Source organism: Uranotaenia lowii, chromosome 2 (genome assembly GCF_029784155.1).
Source record: "Uranotaenia lowii strain MFRU-FL chromosome 2, ASM2978415v1, whole genome shotgun sequence".
Lineage (NCBI taxonomy): Eukaryota > Metazoa > Arthropoda > Insecta > Diptera > Culicidae > Uranotaenia > Uranotaenia lowii.
In genome coordinates this window covers 316,052,334-316,063,478 of record NC_073692.1, presented here as the reverse complement: position 1 = coordinate 316,063,478, position 11,145 = coordinate 316,052,334, and the positions used below count along the sequence as shown (strand labels likewise).

Genomic DNA, 11,145 nt, shown 5'->3' with positions numbered 1-11,145 from the left:
AATTCATTCGACAAAGACAAACAGACAAACAGCAAATTGTGTCTACCCTAACCCTTTCCATTTAAGCTTAAAAAAACGACGACGATAAAAAGCAGCAGTTCAGAAGCCAAAAGCTGCAAGCACCGCAAGTCCTCTGTCAACAAAAGTATGGCTGAGACTCTTATCCGGGACGATTTTTTTTCTTCCATCTTGATCAGAGCCAGAAGGAGGAAGACGACAAATGAAATGTGGACAAGCCACGAGCTACAACTGTCACACAAGAACTCCTACGATTTCCGAATCCGATCCTTGAGGATAAACTTCCTTGAGGGAAGAATTCGCAGCAAGGAACAGAAAAAACATTAAAACTCGTTCGTTCGTTCAGAATTAAATATGGCAAAGGACATCGCCCCAGGAAAAGTCCTAAAGAAGAGTGAGAAAAACAAACTTTAACCTTTTTACGTTTTTTTCTGGTCTCACTTCACTAAACGAAAGGGATGGCCCAAAGAAAAACTTCCTCCTACAAGAAATTACGGCCGAGATCCTAACCGAATCCTGGCCGTAGGATGTGTTATTTGTTCCATATAGGATAAAAGTTATCCGGGTTCTGAAGGAACATCTGAGCGAGCGAGGAGGAGGACAAAAAATTATTTAGAAGCACTATTTATGTCAACTATAATAACTTCTAAACGGAGGGACAATTGCAAGATTCAACAACAGCCAGCCAAAAAAAAAAAATCATAAAAGAAACAGGAAGAAAAATCTATAAAATACAAATAAAAGGTTTCGGTGCAGATAGAATGGAGCTCAATAGAACAGATGTCTGCTGGAAGATTTTTTTTCACTTGGTTACGTGTTTTCGGTTGCTGAACGTGCACCCGTTCATCCTTCACTGACAAATGCTTCAATTGAAGAACTTTTTTGTTTTAAGTTTATCCTGGTTTGGAATAAAAAGTATAAGAAACATTTAAAGTAAATGTAAATGTTATTTCTTTTAAAATGAATAAAAAGAATTTCATAAGAGAAATGCGTTGGCCTCGAATCACTCGAAATTTTTTTTGTTTGAAATCTAGTTTTGAAATATGTTCTTTGAGAAACATTTATAGTCCCAAAACAGCAGTGAAAGATGACGTTTCCTTCCATTTTCTTCAATTGACGGACCCTATCATTAACATAGCTAATCCCCTTCAAAGCATCGCAAAAAACAAACAGATTTTAAATCAAAACTTAGAATAAGAACAAAAGCTACCATTCAGATTTTCGGTTTGCGGATTACTTATCTAAACAACATTCTTTAACTTTTGTTAATTTTTTTAAATCTTATCTCAATATCAGTATATGCCTATGAACACAATAAATATATTTCATATAATTTTATTCACATGGTGTTCCGTCCAACGACATAACCTGATGAACATAATTCCTAAAATGGACTCGGTCCATGGCTATCGTTCTCCAATTTCTCGAACATAACACATTCGCCAGATCACGCTCCACTTGGTCTAATCACCTTGCTTGTTGCGCCCCTGCTCGTCTCGTTCCTACCGGATTGGCAGCGAACACCTGTTTTGCAGGACATTCGTCCGGCATTTTCGCAACATATCCTGCCCAGCGTATCCGGCCCAAGGAATCCAAAAATCGATATGCTCCGATAGAATTTGCCGATCAAAACACCCGTGAGAGAGATTTTCATCCGCAAGAACACTATACGCTATACACTATCTTGATGTCCGCAACAAACGAAGCGCAGACATTGCATCTGACCATCACCTCGTCCTTGGCGAGATACGACTAAGAGTTGCGCGTGTCCAAAGGCGCGAGGAGAAAGTCGGGTGTCGATACGACGTCCGCCGGTTGGAGAATCCAGATGTGAAAAGGGCATACGTTGAACAGCTAGAATCCCGAGCCTCGGAGCTGTCGACAGACGGAACAGTCGAAGAACAGTGGTGTGGAATCAAGAACGCCTTTATCACGACGAGCCATGGTACTCTCGGTAAAGTTTGTGGAAGAAGAAGTGAATGGATGTCGGATGAAACTTGGAGGATGGTCGGATGATCGATGATCGGAGAAAGGCGAAAGTCGGAATTGAGCAGGCATGTACCGGATCAGCCAAAGCAGCCGCCCGCTTACGTTATGCGGAGCTGGAAAAGGCAGTTAAACGAGCTTGTAGACAAGACAAGAGAGCCTGGAAAAACTCCATAGCCGAAGAGGGGGAAAGAGCCGCCGCCAATGGAGATATCCGATTACTTTATGACATTTCTCGCCGCCTCAGGACTAGTACAAGAATGCCGCTGAAAGACCGAGCAGGTCAGTTATTGACCGATCGAACAGATCAGCTCAAACGATGGACTGAGCACTTCGAACGACTCTTCCGTGTCACGAATAGCGATGGCCAACAGAACCCGCAGCTCGAAGCGCCAACAGTAAGCCGCATAAATGGCTTCAACTCGGAAGCGCCCTCGCTGGCTGAAATAGAAGCGGCAATCAAAAACATGAAATCCAACAAAGCACCTGGGATCGATTGCATCCCTGCTGAAATGCTGAAAGCTAACCCTACCCTGTCAGCACAAATGTTGCACCGTCTTTTCGCTGACATCTGGGATACTGCAACATTTCTGGCCTACTGGATGCAGGGTATCCTCGTAAAGGTCCCGAAGAAAGGAGACCTGACAGAGTGCGGTAACTAGCGAGGCAAAACGTTGATCTGTACAACCCTCAAAGTACTCTGCAAAGTAATCCTGAACAGGACCCAGGAGAAAATCGACACTACACTCCGACGGCAACAAGCTGGATTCCTAACCGGACGATCATGTGTGGACCACATCACAACGCTACGAATAATACTGGAACAAATCAACGAATTCCAGGACTCTCTTCTGCTGGTTTTCATTGATTTCGAAAAAGCATTCGACCGACTTAACCATGAAAACATCTGGGCGACTCGAAGGCAGGAAACCTTTGCGGGATACGTTGAGTTTCTGATAGAATTCTCGTGTTTCTTGGGAACGATGCAGGTGCTGCAGCTCCTCGAGCTCCTCCTCCTCCAGGCGGCGCTTTTTCTCCTGGAAAATTCGGACTCGCTGCCTCTTTCACCGTCGGTGATTTTCCACATTTCGACGGGTGCCTCTTTGCACTACTGCCGCCCGTGCGGCATTCTCTTAGAGGCGGCGAAATCTATAAGTCTGAGGCCGTTTTCGTTGGTCAGCTGGTGCGCACTGAGCCTTCCAATTGTAGGTTTGAATTCCTCCTCCTGGCCGACCTGAGTTTTAGTTCACGCTCCAGCTGCGCGTAAAATTCGTCTTTGTCGTCACCGGTACTTCCGAGGTGAGGGCTGTGCACGTTGCTGATGTTGAAGAACCGGCCCTTGATTCTCAACCGGCACATTCGTGAGTTGATCGGCCACCACCCGATCACGCGCTTTTGCATCTTTCCCATCACTATAAAAGCTGTTCCAAGCTCGTGTGTGTTGCCGCAGCTCTGGTAGATGGCACGACCATCTGGATACGTTCGTACCGTGGAGCCCTTCTAGCATACCTCCTGCAGCGCTACGATGTCGAATTTGCGGCTCTTCAATTCGTTGGAGAGCACGTGGGTACTGCCCACAAAATTTAGAGAGCGGCAGTTCCATGTTCCAAGTTTCCAATCGCTAGTCCCTTTTCGTCGCGTGGGTCTTTGCCGATTTCCATCCGAAATTTGTTGATCGTTGTTCGTTGCTTATGTTTTTTTTTAGTCACGGTCTCGCAAGGCCCGCAGCTAACCCCACTATCTCGCAGGAGGACCGTCGTGATGTTGCACTCCGCACGCCGACCCTGACATGGAGAACAGACGTGTACGAAGGCCCCTAACTCAGTTTGCATGCGACCAAAGCATCCACCGGGGTTGGGTACCCGATCTTCGCTAAGGTTGCTCGCACCCCAGCTAGCACCACGGGGAGGTAGAGAATCGGAGTTGCAGACAAGAGGTGATATGTCCACTACCCGAAGGTTGGGTGTATGGGGTCTCGAGTTGCACATTGTCTACCGTTCACTAGCCAAGCATTCATTAGAAAGGGTCATACTAAATCTCAAACCTTCGCCGTCCCTTCAGGAGAACCTCAAGGGAGCCATTTAGGCCCATTGATATTTAATCTCTTCTTGAACGACTCTTGGTCATTAATATCGAGTGAATGGAATGGACGTGAATCTTAAAAATGCAAAATCCTGGCATTCACCAGAGGCAAGATTAATATAACCCTTTGTTACCGAGCGGGTGATTCAGTGCTCGAGAGGGTTGAATCAATACAGGATCTTGGAGTGATCCTAGACAAATCACTCACATTCAAAGAACATCTAGCTTTAACCATGGCAAAAGCAAAAACAGTACTGGGAGTCACGCCACACTAAAGGAATAAAGTGACATCACTACTTTAAAAATACTCTACTGCTCACTAGTGCGTTCTGCCTTGGGGTATAAGATCCAAAATTGGGCACCTACATCCATAGTCGGAATGAATTGTGAATATTCCCAAAATTTGTGAGTATTCCCAAAATATGTAAACACATATCTGTGATGAAATTTTTCGTCATCTTTGCTCGGCAGGCCTCCTTGCATAAATTTACGGCTCGTTCTAAAACAATCAATTTTGCAACAATTCAGAGAACATAAAAAACCTTCAAAAAGCACATCTCGACATTACGATACATTAAATAATTACCCGAAATTTAACTGTTTTAAAAAAAAATATTTTTTTTGGATATTGAAAAACTGTGGGGAAACGTGGGCCACCAAATCCAAATTGACTAAATAACGTGCAAAGTTTATGAGTTGACCCAAAACTGAAATTTCATAACTCATTTAGTTATTTTTAAGCAACTTCAGATGAAGAAATAAAAAAGAGAGTTGTGTATGATCGAATAGTTCCTAAAACCTGGCTCGCAAACGTTTCTGCAAATTTCCATGTGCAGGATTTATGTTCGTCTCTATCGCATTAGAAAAAATGGACAAAACATTTTTCATAAATCTTCATTTGGCATAAGGAAACTTTACAGATAGTCATAACATGTTTCAAGTTCTGAATGTGTATAAAAACACCAACATATAGGTGGCCCAAGATAACCCCCCCAAAAACGTGGCTCACGGTTCCTCACAAGCTATGATTTGCTAATTGGTTGCGTTTGTGTGACTTATTGATGTTTCATCAAAAATTCCTTTTCAACGTGAAAGAACATGACAAATCTAAGATCATAAGCGTATGATCATATTTTTGTTTTTTCCCTGAAAAAGTTATATTTTTTATTAAAATTTATAAACAAAGTTGAACAACTCAAAAAAATATTTTTTCAAGTTTTTGATTTATCAGCACAGTTGATTTGCTTCGTTTGACACCTTTTCAAGTCCTCTCACTCTTTTCCATTCCAAAAGCCCAAAATCAAGCAGCCTCACGATAAAACTATACTACGCCTGTACCAATCATTAGAGCGTAAATTCATTCTTCAACCAACGCAACAATAAGCCTTTCTATAACCAAAAGTAATATCTAATGAAATTTTATGTAATGTGACATAACAGTCCTCAAGAAGACCGATAGCAAAACACCAATAAATAATTAGAATTTGCAGCTGCCTGCTCAAGATCTTTGAGACACTTCCGCCACCAACGGCCGTCCGGTCGGCTTCTTTGCTGGAAGAAGAGGTCAAAGCTCCTCTGGACGGACAAATCCTTGAAAATCACAGCTTCTGCTCCGCTGTGTAGGATGCATCCGGATCCGAAATCGAAACACCGAATCCTAGCCATTGAATCGAGATCACTCGAACAATGGCACCCAAATTAGAGCGTGTCCTGGTTTTCATAATTCTTTTTTTTTTCGTTGTTGCGATAATCCCTTCGAGAATTCAAGGACCGATACCTCTCTAAGGGAAACAACAGAGTCAGGCAGGATAACAAGTCGAGGGTGACCGTTGCTTTTGTTTCGATTTCCCGAACTGGACCGAAGATACACGATAGAGAGGAGTCATGCAATGATCGATCCTATTTGCTGGATCACGAACTGCGATTCCGGAACTGTCCGGGAACCTTTGTCATCAGAAATGACAGAACCAATAAATACAATGCAGGCGGGTGTGGGTCGTCGTTGTCGAGTGAGCTTACGGAAGATATGGCCCCTCAGGAGTAAAAACAATTGATGCGAATTTTGAAGTGGGTGAACTGATTTCTCCTGGGGACAAAGCAAACGAATCTTTTCCGAACGAAGGTAAGATCCCGGAGGAGGCGGAAGAATCGGCGAAGTAATTGCCTGGATACAAAGTTCTTAGGATCTCAACCAAAACTTTGATTTGGAAAAGTTTGATTTATCGAATTTGGATTTTGTTGGCCGAAACGATCGTGGGAGAGTCCGGAAGGATTCTCAGTCCTAAAAGGATCCAGCTCACAATTCCGGGGTGGTCTGATTAGATAGTCTTTTGTCCCATTAGCAATCCCGACAGCTGAGCAGAAATCCATCGTAACTTAACGAAAAAATATTTACTTTCCTAGAAACCGCAATTTTGCCCTACTTCATATCCCAGAGAAGAAAGATCGTTAATCCTTCAGAAGGAAAACTTTACAACTTTGACAATCGTCCTGGTTTAGAATCCTTTTCCTTGACGTCGTCAGTCGCTGAACCGTTTGGTCGTAAATTTTCGTCACCCCCGATTCGTCTATTCAAAACGGTGATCGTTTTGATGACGTGACATTCTTTTCTTTGTTCGAAAGATTTTTTATGACTATGTCATAAAACTTCCATCGCCTTACTATGAAGTGTATTTTGGTGAAACGGTTTTCGAATAATATCCTGGAAAGGTTATCAATTTCAGTATGTAGTTTTGTCCTCCCGCATACATACGACCCAAGTAGCGAGTTAGTTGTCCTACCTTGGATCTATACCCAACTTGGGCCTATTTGTCAGAAAAATGATTATAATCCCAATCAAATCACATAGTTTCATTACATTAGACACGCACTCCGAAAAAACAATATCTTTTGCAATTTTTATCAACAAAAGTTTCTCTACAAAGTTTGAAACTCATGAGTTTTAGAGGTTTTCAAATGTACTCTCTCTTTTCAGGGCAGGAAGTTTAGCGTTATTAAGGAAGTGCAATTTCAATTAACCTACGTGGTTAAGCAAATACTTTTTTCATTATTAGCAGTGCCTTATGTATGTACAAGTAAACTTGCACTTGTTTGGAAGATAATAAACGGTTGAGCTAATATTTGCCATAAAAACTGCAACTTTTTCTTGCAAAAAGGCATAATAATTAAAAAATTATGAACGGTTGAATACTGGAGCACAAACGAATATTTGGACCCTACATAAAATCAATCAATCGCAATCGTTTTCTTGTGGCACTTTTAATGGTCCCGCGCCGATCCTCCGGTGCATAGGGCCGTGGTAAAAGACCTCCACTGTTGACGATCCGGAGCCAGCGTCTTCACCTGGTCCCAGTCAAGACTCTCGTCGACAGTTCGGATTTCAGCGGCTAGGCTTCGCCGCCACGAGTTTCTGGGTCTGCCTCTTCTTCGATGTCCTTCTGGATTCCAATATAGCGCCTCTCTGCAAATCTCGTTTTCATCTTTTCGCAGCGTGTGCCCAATCCATCTCCATTTACGTTCCCGAACCTCGATTTCTAGCGCCCTTTGATAACACCGGCGATGTAGTTCCTCATTCGAGATCCAGTTGCCAGGCCACCAAGCGCGGATGATATTCCGCAGGCAGCGGTTTACAAAAACTTGCAGTTTTCGCGTCGTCACCGCATATGTGCACCAAGTTTCGCACCCGTACAGCAATACGGATTTGACGTTTGAGTTGAAAATTCGAATACCTACCCTACATAACCAACAAATGTATCCACACGTTTCGTATCGGAGCTCAATTTTGAGAAATTATTGTCTAAATTAATTGTGTAGTGAAGCGCATCAAATTTAGATACGACCAGGTTTTTTTGTGTGTTGAAAATCAAATAATGTTCAAAATTGAGTTTAGCATGCATAGAACACATCTCAATTTATACTTTTCTTTCAGCTCAATTTTGAGTGTAAACAGATTACAGTGTAGATTGATTTGGGTATCACTTGTATGTTTTCAGAAGGGTGTAGGAAAGTAAATGATGAATTTCAAGTATCCCATTATTCGATGTTTTTGACAGTTTTCTGGCATTCCAAACCTTCAATTCTGCAGAGTACAGAACATTTGATATGATTATTTTTAATGTATATCCCTTTCTGAATTGTTAAACCTGAATAAAAACAAACATCTTTATCTGTGAACTTTAAACGAAGAGGAAAGTGCTTAGCATTCGACCAAGGCTTAAAGGTGCGTTTTCCGATAAAAAAGTTAATTTTCTCATAATAACGTGCGTGATTTTAGACAACCAGCGGGACAATCGTCCGGTTTTGTCAGATTCAATGAGCGATTGAGCCCATCTGAATCGGAACATCCGGAGATATTCGAAGGGCGCGTTCAAGATTCACAACCGAAGGGAAAAACAAGAAACGTTATGGTGCCGAGAAGAGTTTACGGCAAAAGTGCTTTGGATGAGTGTGTCAAACAAATTAAAAACAAAACAATCCCAAGCAACATTTTAAACACCTCAAGGTTTTATTAATTAAAACGTAGGTTTTTTAATGGGATTGAAATAGCGTCCTTGGCTGTGTAGCATATTTTCAGAAGAGCTCTATATAAATTGGCTGCAGGATAGTTACAAAACCATAACACAACCTTCTAATAAAACTCAACATGAATTCAGCAAGAGTTCTATAAGTGATTTTTATTTGGGTTTACAAGACAGCTATACAGCACTTACAAAACCTTTCGGTGCAACCTAAATTCGATCAATTTAAGACGTCAAAATTTTAAATCAATTTGGTCGTATAAAAAGCTTCTGCAAGACCAAAACCAAAACGAAATGTCAAAAGTTTGTATACGATGGTAAGAACAAGAAGACATAATTTTGTTTTCTCATCCATTCGTAACACTTAGAAGGTAAATTTTTAAGATTTGATCATCTAAATCTTGTTAAAAATATACTTTTATCCATTTCTGTAGGTCATATTCGGAGTTATGCAGCCAGTAAGTGCATCTGTTGTCTAAACTGGTCGTCCGCAATTCGGTGGTTCTGTCCCGGACATACAACCATTCCCACATTGTCCGGGAGTTCCCCTTGATCGATTTGCCGGTTCCGGAGGATGGGTTTTCAAATTACACCGCCGGTTCAATGCTGTGTTGGCTGCCGGAATTGCCAGCATTTAAAAACCTTGAAGTGAAGCAAATAATAAATTAGTGTAAATGGTGTTTACTTTTATTTGAAGTTGTCGTGAATAATAAAATTATTTTGTTTTATGTTGTGTAATATGTTATATTTCACTGAGCTCTGAGAAAGATCCGGGAACAGTTTATTTGATCTTGTAAGGAGCTAAATTAAGAGATTCTGGACTCATAAATGTTTTCTCCAACGCAAAGTGGTATTTGTAATAAATCGCCATTTTTAATGGACAATTGAATCATTAATCGAATAAATTTTCTCATCAAGCATTTGCCATGAAAAACTTGACGGAAGGCCACTAAAACCTACAAAATTTATATAAAATACTGACGTAGGGAACACGAATCGGGTTATCCTAACGTAACTTTTTTAAATGACCAAAATTTTTAATAAACAGACCTTTTGTTTTACAAAATTCATGGGGCGCATGTTTTATTTGGCTGTATCTCGAAAAACTAATCGGTGAATTTTGAAGCGCAATATTTTTTTCCAGTCGTTTAGCGAAAAACAATTTACTTAGCAAAATAATTTGATCGATTACACATTTTTTTTTTTTGTTTTTTGAATTAATAGAACCATTTTATTTTATATATCATTCAGTCAGAATATTTTTTCTCAATCAAATCAGTGTTAAAAGCGCTGTTCGGAAAATAAACATTCACGCAGAAAATTATTTACTCAAACAAAAATTTGACATCTCGCATCAGCTCTTGATGAGACATCCAAGGTTTTATAAAGTACTTGAAATGTGTTCTTCAGAACCTCCTGTAGGTGGGCCTTTTTACACTGATAAGGGTTTTATAAATGTTTTAATGCAGTTTATATGACTTGACGTTGTTTTATAACAAAGTTTCATAGCCAGCTAGCAGATTAGTATAAAACTAAAATTGTTACTTGGGAATGACCATCTATCGCGTTTCGAAAGATTACGGGATACCAAAATCGACGATTATGTACCGGTTAAGCGAAAATTTTAAAAACAGTCCGACAAAGGGACCAGTACTGTTTTGTCTCTGGAAGAGGAGAAAAAAATTACTCATTGGATCAACGAGATGGTAAGAAAAGGTTTTCCGGTTACAGCCGCCACTCTGCGGTTCAAAGTCGAACAGTATCTTTACGAAAAACCCGAGAAAAAAACGCCATTCCCGGACAGCATTCCAGGTAAGAAAAATCATTGATTTTAAATTATCAAAAGTGAATTTCTTTACGAAATCAAGAAGTTTTTGAACCATTTTAATTTTTTTCCAAAAAAAAGTGTAATTCAAATAAACATTGTTCTGTCAATGAAAATGCTATTTAAACCAAATGTTTTGGTTTCTATGTATAACAAATATCTTCCTGAACACTTTGAAAAAAAATTTCTAGAAAATTATGTTAACAATTTTTTATTAACTCTTCAATTAAAAAAAAAAGAATTTAAAACAAAGTTTTTGGAAATAAGCAAGGCTTTCTAGGTGGGTTTCGGAATTGATACAATATCTGAGAACATGTAGAATTCATGGAAAAACTAATTTTTTTAAGGTTGGAAGAATTTTAGCTTATAGGCTTCGAAGGTGAGACCTGACACCAAAGTGAATGAAACCTGAGACATGAGGAAAGGCTCATGAGACTTGAGTCGTGAGACCTGAACTCTTAGAAAAGAGACGTGAGTGATAAAGTATTACATGAAAAAATTAAGTCCTGAGATTACAGATCTGAGACATGAGACGTGAAAAATAGGATTGAAGACCAAAGACATGAAACCTGAGACATGAAATCAGAGTCCTGAGTACTTAGACATGAAAAAATAGGCCAAAGACCTTAGACTGAGATATGAGAATTGTCTCAAGACATGAAACATGCGACCTCAGACATGAACCTTGAGATTTAAGACATGAGACTGGAGACGTAA

General features: G+C 40.3%; 1 long non-coding RNA gene across 1 annotated transcript; it reads left to right on the top strand.

Moving 5' to 3' along the window:
• The first annotated feature begins 8,235 nt into the window (after positions 1-8,235).
• LOC129748461 (uncharacterized) lies at positions 8,236-9,304 on the top strand. Its single transcript, XR_008737734.1, has 3 exons — positions 8,236-8,305; positions 8,360-8,974; positions 9,038-9,304. It is a non-coding gene; the product is annotated as an uncharacterized LOC129748461 (long non-coding RNA).
• The last annotated feature ends 1,841 nt before the right edge of the window (positions 9,305-11,145 follow it).